The sequence below is a fragment of the Barbus barbus genome (assembly GCF_936440315.1).
Source record: "Barbus barbus genome assembly, chromosome: 30".
Classification (NCBI taxonomy): Eukaryota; Metazoa; Chordata; class Actinopteri; order Cypriniformes; family Cyprinidae; genus Barbus; species Barbus barbus.
Window position 1 is genome coordinate 10,676,842 of NC_136758.1, and position 9,376 is coordinate 10,686,217.

At 34.1% G+C, this 9,376-nt stretch overlaps 1 protein-coding gene across 1 annotated transcript in view; it reads left to right on the forward strand.

Annotated features, from left to right (window-relative positions):
• The window catches only part of LOC306850608 (dihydropyrimidinase-related protein 5-like), a 618,334-nt gene that overhangs the window by 304,438 nt on the left and 304,520 nt on the right, over positions 1-9,376 (forward strand). The window lies entirely within an intron of this gene.

The window sequence follows — 9,376 nt, forward strand, 5'->3', positions numbered from 1 at the left end:
GGAGCAAAGACTTACACCCTGCTGAACAGAATGGTTTTTGGCCAATCTGCTGGCTGGTCTTTGGGGAGTTGGGGCTCTTTTTTAGCTTGAGTTGTAGAAGAGGACACCAGCTTAAACCACATAAGCCCAGAACAGCTTTTGTAGGTTTAATTAGGATTGTTAACAGGTTATAAGGATCAAGAATACTTGGTGGGCTCTAACAGAATGCATTAACGGCAAAGTAACACCCTAAAACACTGAGAAAGTGTTTAATATTAATTATAGTTTTTAATAATATTTAGAATAGTTTTAATTTTTAATTTATTTGAAGTTTTAATTGATTTATTTTATTTTAATTAGATTTTTTTGTGATTTTGTAATGTACTTTTTAATGTAATGTAATGTCATTTTTATTAGTTTTGGAAAATGTTTTCATTTATTATTTCTATTTCAGTTAGTACTGAAACTTATTATCAAATTAAACTTATTTCAGATAACATTTAAAAATATTTCTAAATACTTTTCTTCAAGGCTGCAATTGTGTGATCAAAAAACAGTAAAACAGTGATACTGTAAAGTATAAATGCAATTTAAAATATATTTTTTATATATTCTAATGTTTTAAAATTTAAAAGTGAAAATGGCAAAGTGGCAAAATTAATTTTCAGCTGCCATTACTCCATTTTTCAGTGTCACATGATCCTTTGGAAATCATAATATGTTGATTTGGTGCTCTAGAAACATTTCTGAATATTATCAATGTTGAAAACAGTTGCTGCTTAATATTTTTGTGGAAATGTAACATTTATTATATTTTAATATTTTAATATATGAATATTTAGGATAGTTTTAATTTCTCGGTTTTTATGATTTTGTAATGTAATTTTGTAATTGTTATTAGTTTTGGAAAATACTTGAATTTTTGTAATTTCTATTTCAGTTAGTACTGAAATGTTAACTTAAACTTTTTTTAATTATCAGCTTAAATTTATTTCAGTTAGTTGCCATGACAACATTTAAAATATTTTGTTTATATGTGTTTCATGTTATATTTATATTTTATTTTAATTCAGGTTTATTTTGATTAAAAGTCAAACGTTTTAGTTAACAGCAACAGCATAGCAACTATTAAACTGTAGCATCATGTAGTAGGCTATAATAAATCTAGTTTTATTTTATTATTTTGAAAGGAAAACATACTAATCTCCTAATTAAGAATCTAATTGCTTCACCACACCTAGATTATGTCTTGAAAATCTGCTGTTATTATTTTCAACAAGCATTTAATAATGCAGATGTTCCCACATGAATCACGACAGCACGTGTGTGAAGAGTCGGGCTGGTTTTGGGTGTGTTTGAAGGGTGGTGTGGGTGTTTGGGTGGAGTATGCACTGAAGGCTACACACTTGCTTTGGGGAAACATGTAGCTCTGAATCCATCCCACGGGAAACGGGTGTGAATGGAAGAATGGATATTTATGGAGGCAAAGGGCCTTATGCACCTGTTCACCACTTGTCCCAATGGATTTGCACAGGCTTGAGGTGAAAGGAACTTGAAAATTTATACACGCTCACTTTCAAAAGTTTGGGGTCAGTAATATTTTTAAATAATTTTCACCAAGGCTGCAATTGTGTGATCAAAAATAAAGTAAAAACAGTACTATAGTAAAGTATTAATTTCTGTGATTGCAAAGCTGAATTTTTCAGCAGCTATTATTTTTTAATGTCTATGATCCAATACGCTGATTTTGTCCTGAAGAAATTTTTTTCATTTTATTTTTGTTCGGTTTTTTTTTTTGCCCTTATTAGGACAGGACAGTAATTTTAGACAGGATGCAAAGTGGGAGAGAGAGGTGGTACGGGATTGGGAAATGTCCATGAGCCGGGACTCGAACTCAGGACGCCCGAAGCGCAACGGCGCATGAAGAAACATTTCTGATTACTATCAATGTTGAAAAAAGTTGTCCTGCTTATTATTTTTGTGGAAACATGACATTTATTTCAGGCTTATTTTACAAAATAGAATGTTTAACATTTGCAGCATTTTATTTGAAATAAGTCAATTTCTGCACATCAACATTGCCCACAAAAATACTAAATATTTTCACTGTTATTTATTATAAATAATAAAATAAATTTTAACAGCAAAAATGTAAGTACAAATTATGAAACACAAATAAAAATCATGACAACAAAAATGTAAAACAAACAAAAATATTAATCTGACAAATGCTTTGACAACTAACCCCATTCTCATTTATAGTCAGGTCCATATTTGGACACAGGCACAATTTTTTATTATTTTAGCTGCAGACCAAAACAGTTTCAAGTTACAGTTATATAATGAATATGGGCTTAAAGTGCACACTCTGATCATTAGTTTGAGGGTATTCACATCAAAGTTAGAGGAAAGGTTGAGGAATACAAGCTCTTTAATATTTACCTGCCCCCTTTTTCAAGGGACCATAAGTATTTGGACAACTGACTCAAAAGCTGTTTCATGAACAGGCGTGGACTATTCCTTCATTATTTCTATATAAATTAAGCAGGTAAAAGTTCTGAAGTTGATTCTAAGTGTGCCATTTGCATTTGGAAGCTGTTGCTGTGAACCCACATCATGCAGTCAAAGGAGCTCTCCATGCAAGTAAAACAGACAATTGTTAGGCTTCAAAAAACAAAACAAATCCATCAGAGAGATAGCAGGAACATTAGGAGTGGCCAAATCAACTGTTTGGTACATTCAGAGAAAACAAGAAAGCACTGGTGAGCTCAGCAACATAAAAAGGCCTGGACGTCCACGGAGGACAACAGTGGTAGATGATCGGAGGATCCTCTCCATGGTAAAGAAAAACCCTTTCACAACATCCAGCCAAGTGAAGAACATTCTCCAGGAGGTAGATGTGTCACTGTTATAGTCTACAATCAAGAGAAGACTTCACCAGAGCAAATACAGAGGGTTCACCACAAGCTGCAAAGGCGGCCAGATTAGACTTTGCCAAAAAAACATCTAAAAAAGCCAGACCACTCCTGGAAAAGCATTTTTGGTCATCTGAAATTACAATCGGCCTGTACCAGAATGATGGGAAGAAAAAAGTATTTAGAAGGCTCAGAACAGCACATGATACAAAGCATACAACAACATCTGTGAAACATGGTGGAGCAGTGTGATGGCATGAGCATGGCTTCCAGTGGCAATTGGTTACTGGTGTTTAGTAAAGACGTGACAGAAGACAGAAGGGGCTGGATGAATTCTGAAGTGTATAGGGATATTGTCTGCCCAGATTCAGTCAAATGGACATTTCACACAAGTGGACATTGACCCAAAACATACAGCAAAAACGACCCAGGAGTTTTTGAAGGTAAAAAAGTGGAATATTCTGCAATGGCCAAGAAAGACCCACAAACAAACAACAACTGAGGTCAGCTGCAGTAAAGGCCTGGCAAAGCATAACAAAGGAGGAAACCCAGTCTCTGGTGTCCATGAGTTCCAGACTTAAGGCAGTCATTGCCTGCAAAGGATTCTAAACAAAAATTTAGACAAAATTAACATTTTATTTATGATTATATCTATTTGAGCCTCTGAAAATGGGGGACTGTGTATAAAAATGGTTGTAATTCCTAAGCATTTTATGATATATTTTTGTTCAACCCCTTGAATTAAAGCTTAAATCTGCACTTCAATTTCATCTTGATTGTTTCATTTTAATTCTATTCTGGTGGCATACAGAGCCGAAATAATTAAATATTGTGTCAGTGTCCAAATATATATGGACCTAACTGTATACGAGTGCCAGCTGCATTAGAATTTTAAAATGCTATAATTGTTGTAATTTTTCACCTTTTAGTCATTTAAAAACATTACTTCACAACAAGCATTAAGATTTCGTCCCGCCAAGCCAACACAGCAAATCCCAGCACTGCAGCTGTGCAGATGTGCTAATACAGCAAACTTACTGATGCTGTAACACTGACACACAAATGAACCTGAATAAACTTGACGCTGCAAGATTCACATTCCTCTCACTGAAACCAGCTATAGGTAGAGCGAGAGTCAATATGGTCCGTGTACGTTTTGATAGTTTGTTTTCCAATTTGAAACGAAATAAGCAGAAACGAGAAAACGGCACCTTTATTCGTTTTTTCGTTTTTTTGAAAAAAACGAAAAAACGAGATTTCGGCTTGATTTTTCGTTTTTTAGTTCAGAGGCATAAAACGAATAAATGACTTCAAAATTCGTTTTCCACATGTGGGCGGTCCTGAGACGCCCCCTTCCGCCGATTGGTCAAGCAAATCTGAGCATGTGACGTCATCAGTAGTCGCTCAGGTCTGTTCAACAAAATAATAGTCCTCTAACGTTACTATGGCTACCGATTCTTAAACTGTACAGGGCAGGTCCTGTTGGGCTTTCTTCTGTGCAACTTTACGCGTTTCACAGAAATCTTTACATCAGAAATATTAAATATTAGTCTGCCACCAGCCCGTTTTATTTAGCTGTGCAGAGTTAAATCTGTGTGATGAAGCTGCGCTAGACAGCGCCGAGCGAGAGAGGATCACTCATAGATATATATGGGATCACTGACCAGTGTTCAGTCAGCAGTCAGAACTTGGGTACCGTCGCGATGATGGTCAAATACATTTGTACTGAAAATGACCCGCGAGTATGATTGACAGGACGATAGCGGAGGCAATTAAAAGCGCAATATAACTTCTGTTAACAAAAACATAAAAAAAAATGTTTTTTAATATAAGTGGCTTTGTCTTTGTTTTAATCAAATAATTGTGAACCACAAACCGAGCCTTCGTTTTAAAGGGCGATTTCCAAATATATTTTATTTATTTGTTATAATATGGGTATTTTATGTCACCCGTCTTATAAGTTTGATTATAGTAGGCTATACGCAAGTTTTTTTATTGTACTATTTTACTGTTGTTTTTTAATTAACAATATATCATAACAACTTATAAAGATCAAAATCTACAGAAGAGATTAACAAATAACATTGGTGTTGTCATAAGTTAACTAATCAATGGGAAAATTTCCTCACCGGCACAACCCTATTCTTAATGTTGGCTACATGTTACAGATTTAATGTTGAGCACATAATGTTCAAGGCTTCTTAAATACCATTACACTCGGTTGAAGAGTCAAGAAGGATGTGTTAATTTACTGTAGATTTCAATCTGTCATTAGTTGGTGACCCGGTGTAATTATAATAGCATAAATAAAAACAAATACACGTAATAGGCTATGTATGCCAATAGGCAAAACACATCTGCTTTTCCTCTAGATCACTTTACTATGGAAGCCCGTTTCCGCCAATGAATAAAAAATAAAACAAGGTAACTGCGACTTTTTATCTCACAATTCGGACTTTTTTTCTCGCAATTCTGATTTTATAACTCGCAATTCTGACTTTTTTTCTCACAATTGCGAGTTTTTATCTCACAACTCTGACTTTCTCGCACCATAGCAAACCACTCTCCGTGTAAGGCTTTTGGACGCGGTTGGACAGTAGCCTACCATTACCGCCGGGCTTTCAGACACAACATTCTTCATTTCTTTATAGTTCTGAGTTTGAGGCAGCTTCTATCACGTTATTTTAATAACAGCTGTCAAGTAAAGCGCGTATTATTGTAACACGAGAGTGGATATATATGAATGCACGCAGGTGGATTTCCTTCACTCTCGCATAAAGCGCGCTTTCATCTCTATGTTCTTGCTATAGAATTATCTTATCTCCTGTATCTAATGTTGTAAGATATCAAGCAAGACATCCCCAATGAAAATTATAAATAAATTAAGGATTCATTAATTTGAAATAAGTTTTTTTTTATTATTATTATTATTTAGTCAATTATATATGAAGAGTTCAGATGCAAAAGCCTAAGTGCCATCTGAAATTTTATTCTAAAATGAGCATTTTTCTCAGGTACAGGTTCTTTTCATTGTCATTAAAACCCTCTGATTGTTTACGGGGTCTTTTTTTACCCCAAATGACTTTTGCTCAATTTTTTAAAAATGTTCCCTTTGTCCAAATGGTATGAAACCTTCTATGGCTCTCAACACTTTCTAGATCTACAAAAAAAAATTAATTGGAATGATATCTGTTTTTATGTTAGCGTGACAAAATTTGTGACACTCGTGGCTTCCGGGGTCTCTGGAGACCCCGCAATCAAAATAGACAAAATTCATCATCAAAATCAGAAACAACGCAGAACACATCGACAGAAATGGCACAAATAAAGTGGCACACTTCCACCAATGCGAAAAACATCCACAATGCTAAATTATATTGCTCACAACACACACACACACATATAGAGGAACACATTTTTGAGACTATAAAAACTGTTCTCTTATCATTTGTAAAATAAAATCATCCAAAATGCAGTAGGCTACCACCACAAAAATAAATTGGTGACACTGACACATTGAAAATGTGCACACTCACACACACACACACACACACACACACACACACATTTGTAAGGCTATAATTTGTCAAATAAAATCATCCAAAATGCAGAACCAACACAAATATAAAGAGGTGACACTGACACCGACAATGTGTACTCACACACACACACACACTTATTGTTCCTCGTTGTTTGATTTCTTTTACTAAATTTGATCTTTTTACTGCTTTATTTGCTCACTTGTTATTGCTGTTCAGTTCATGTGTTCATATGTAATATAACTGTTAATTTCTGTTCATTTTTGTTCTGTTACAGTTAGTAACTGAAATATTGATTAAAATTGTAGAATTATATTAAAAATAGATAATTGAAATAAATGATAAAATCTTAAGACTCCAACATTTCTCTTTGTAACATTTTGTTCAGGTTTGATTCTAATCATAATGTAACATTATTGAAAAACTGGGTGTTTTTCAGTACAAAAAATACTAAACTTTGACAAAAAATATTTTATTTTTGTTATAATTGTGATTTTATAATATTTAGATATGAATCCAACTGAATCCAACTTGTGAAAAGATATCTTTCAGGTCTCTCAAATAGCAAATAGCATATAGTGGAGCTCTATGGCCATCTAGTGGTTAAAGTGATATTTTTTTATTTTAAAACTGCATTTTCCAAAAATGGGTATAAATGTTACATTAAATCATTTAAAATGATCCATGTTATCCCCATGAATGAAAGTTAGAAATCTGGGCCTTTTATAAAGTGAATTTTACATCAAATGCTGTTTTTTTGTAAATTTGTAATTTAAATAAATATTTATTTATTTATAGAAATTTAAAAGATATCATAAATCCTCCAAAAACTGCACAAATGTTGAGTAAAAACATTAACAAACAGAGTAAAATTACATTTGTAAAAAAAAAACTATTATCTTGTTACAAAATTAAATGTTATTGTCTGGGGTCTCTGGAGACCCCCAAAAAACTATAGGGTACAGAGATTTAAACCATCAGAGGGTTAAATTAAAATAACTGAATATAAACGAAAAATACTAATTTTAGAAGAGAATTTCAGATGGCATTTAAGCTTTTGCATCTGAACTCTTCATATATAATTGACTAAATAATTTTCATTTATTTATAATTTATTTATAATTTTCATTGGGGATGTCTTGCTTGATATCTTACAACATTAGATACAGGAGATAAGATAATTCTATAGCAAGAACATAGAGATGAAAGCGCGCTTTATGCGAGAGTGAAGGAAATCCACCTGCGTGCATTCATATATATCCACTCTCGTGTTACAATAATACGCGCTTTACTTGACAGCTGTTATTAAAATAACGTGATAGAAGCTGCCTCAAACTCAGAACTATAAAGAAATGAAGAATGTTGTGTCTGAAAGCCCGGCGGTAATGGTAGGCTACTGTCCAACCGCGTCCAAAAGCCTTACACGGAGAGTGGTTTGCTATGGTGCGAGAAAGTCAGAGTTGTGAGATAAAAACTCGCAATTGTGAGAAAAAAAGTCAGAATTGCGAGTTATAAAATCAGAATTGCGAGAAAAAAAGTCCGAATTGTGAGATAAAAAGTCGCAGTTACCTTGTTTTATTTTTTATTCATTGGCGGAAACGGGCTTCCATAGTAAAGTGATCTAGAGGAAAAGCAGATGTGTTTTGCCTATTGGCATACATAGCCTATTACGTGTATTTGTTTTTATTTATGCTATTATAATTACACCGGGTCACCAACTAATGACAGATTGAAATCTACAGTAAATTAACACATCCTTCTTGACTCTTCAACCGAGTGTAATGGTATTTAAGAAGCCTTGAACATTATGTGCTCAACATTAAATCTGTAACATGTAGCCAACATTAAGAATAGGGTTGTGCCGGTGAGGAAATTTTCCCATTGATTAGTTAACTTATGACAACACCAATGTTATTTGTTAATCTCTTCTGTAGATTTTGATCTTTATAAGTTGTTATGATATATTGTTAATTAAAAAACAACAGTAAAATAGTACAATAAAAAAACTTGCGTATAGCCTACTATAATCAAACTTATAAGACGGGTGACATAAAATACCCATATTATAACAAATAAATAAAATATATTTGGAAATCGCCCTTTAAAACGAAGGCTCGGTTTGTGGTTCACAATTATTTGATTAAAACAAAGACAAAGCCACTTATATTAAAAAACATTTTTTTTTATGTTTTTGTTAACAGAAGTTATATTGCGCTTTTAATTGCCTCCGCTATCGTCCTGTCAATCATACTCGCGGGTCATTTTCAGTACAAATGTATTTGACCATCATCGCGACGGTACCCAAGTTCTGACTGCTGACTGAACACTGGTCAGTGATCCCATATATATCTATGAGTGATCCTCTCTCGCTCGGCGCTGTCTAGCGCAGCTTCATCACACAGATTTAACTCTGCACAGCTAAATAAAACGGGCTGGTGGCAGACTAATATTTAATATTTCTGATGTAAAGATTTCTGTGAAACGCGTAAAGTTGCACAGAAGAAAGCCCAACAGGACCTGCCCTGTACAGTTTAAGAATCGGTAGCCATAGTAACGTTAGAGGACTATTATTTTGTTGAACAGACCTGAGCGACTACTGATGACGTCACATGCTCAGATTTGCTTGACCAATCGGCGGAAGGGGGCGTCTCAGGACCGCCCACATGTGGAAAACGAATTTTGAAGTCATTTATTCGTTTTATGCCTCTGAACTAAAAAACGAAAAATCAAGCCGAAATCTCGTTTTTTCGTTTTTTTCAAAAAAACGAAAAAACGAATAAAGGTGCCGTTTTCTCGTTTCTGCTTATTTCGTTTCAAATTGGAAAACAAACTATCAAAACGTACACGGACCCAATATTCACTTAGGTATCAAGAGGCACTTTCACACCAGTACTAGTCAGGGTTCTGTTTGACTAGTCGACTAAGAAATTTGGATATTTATGG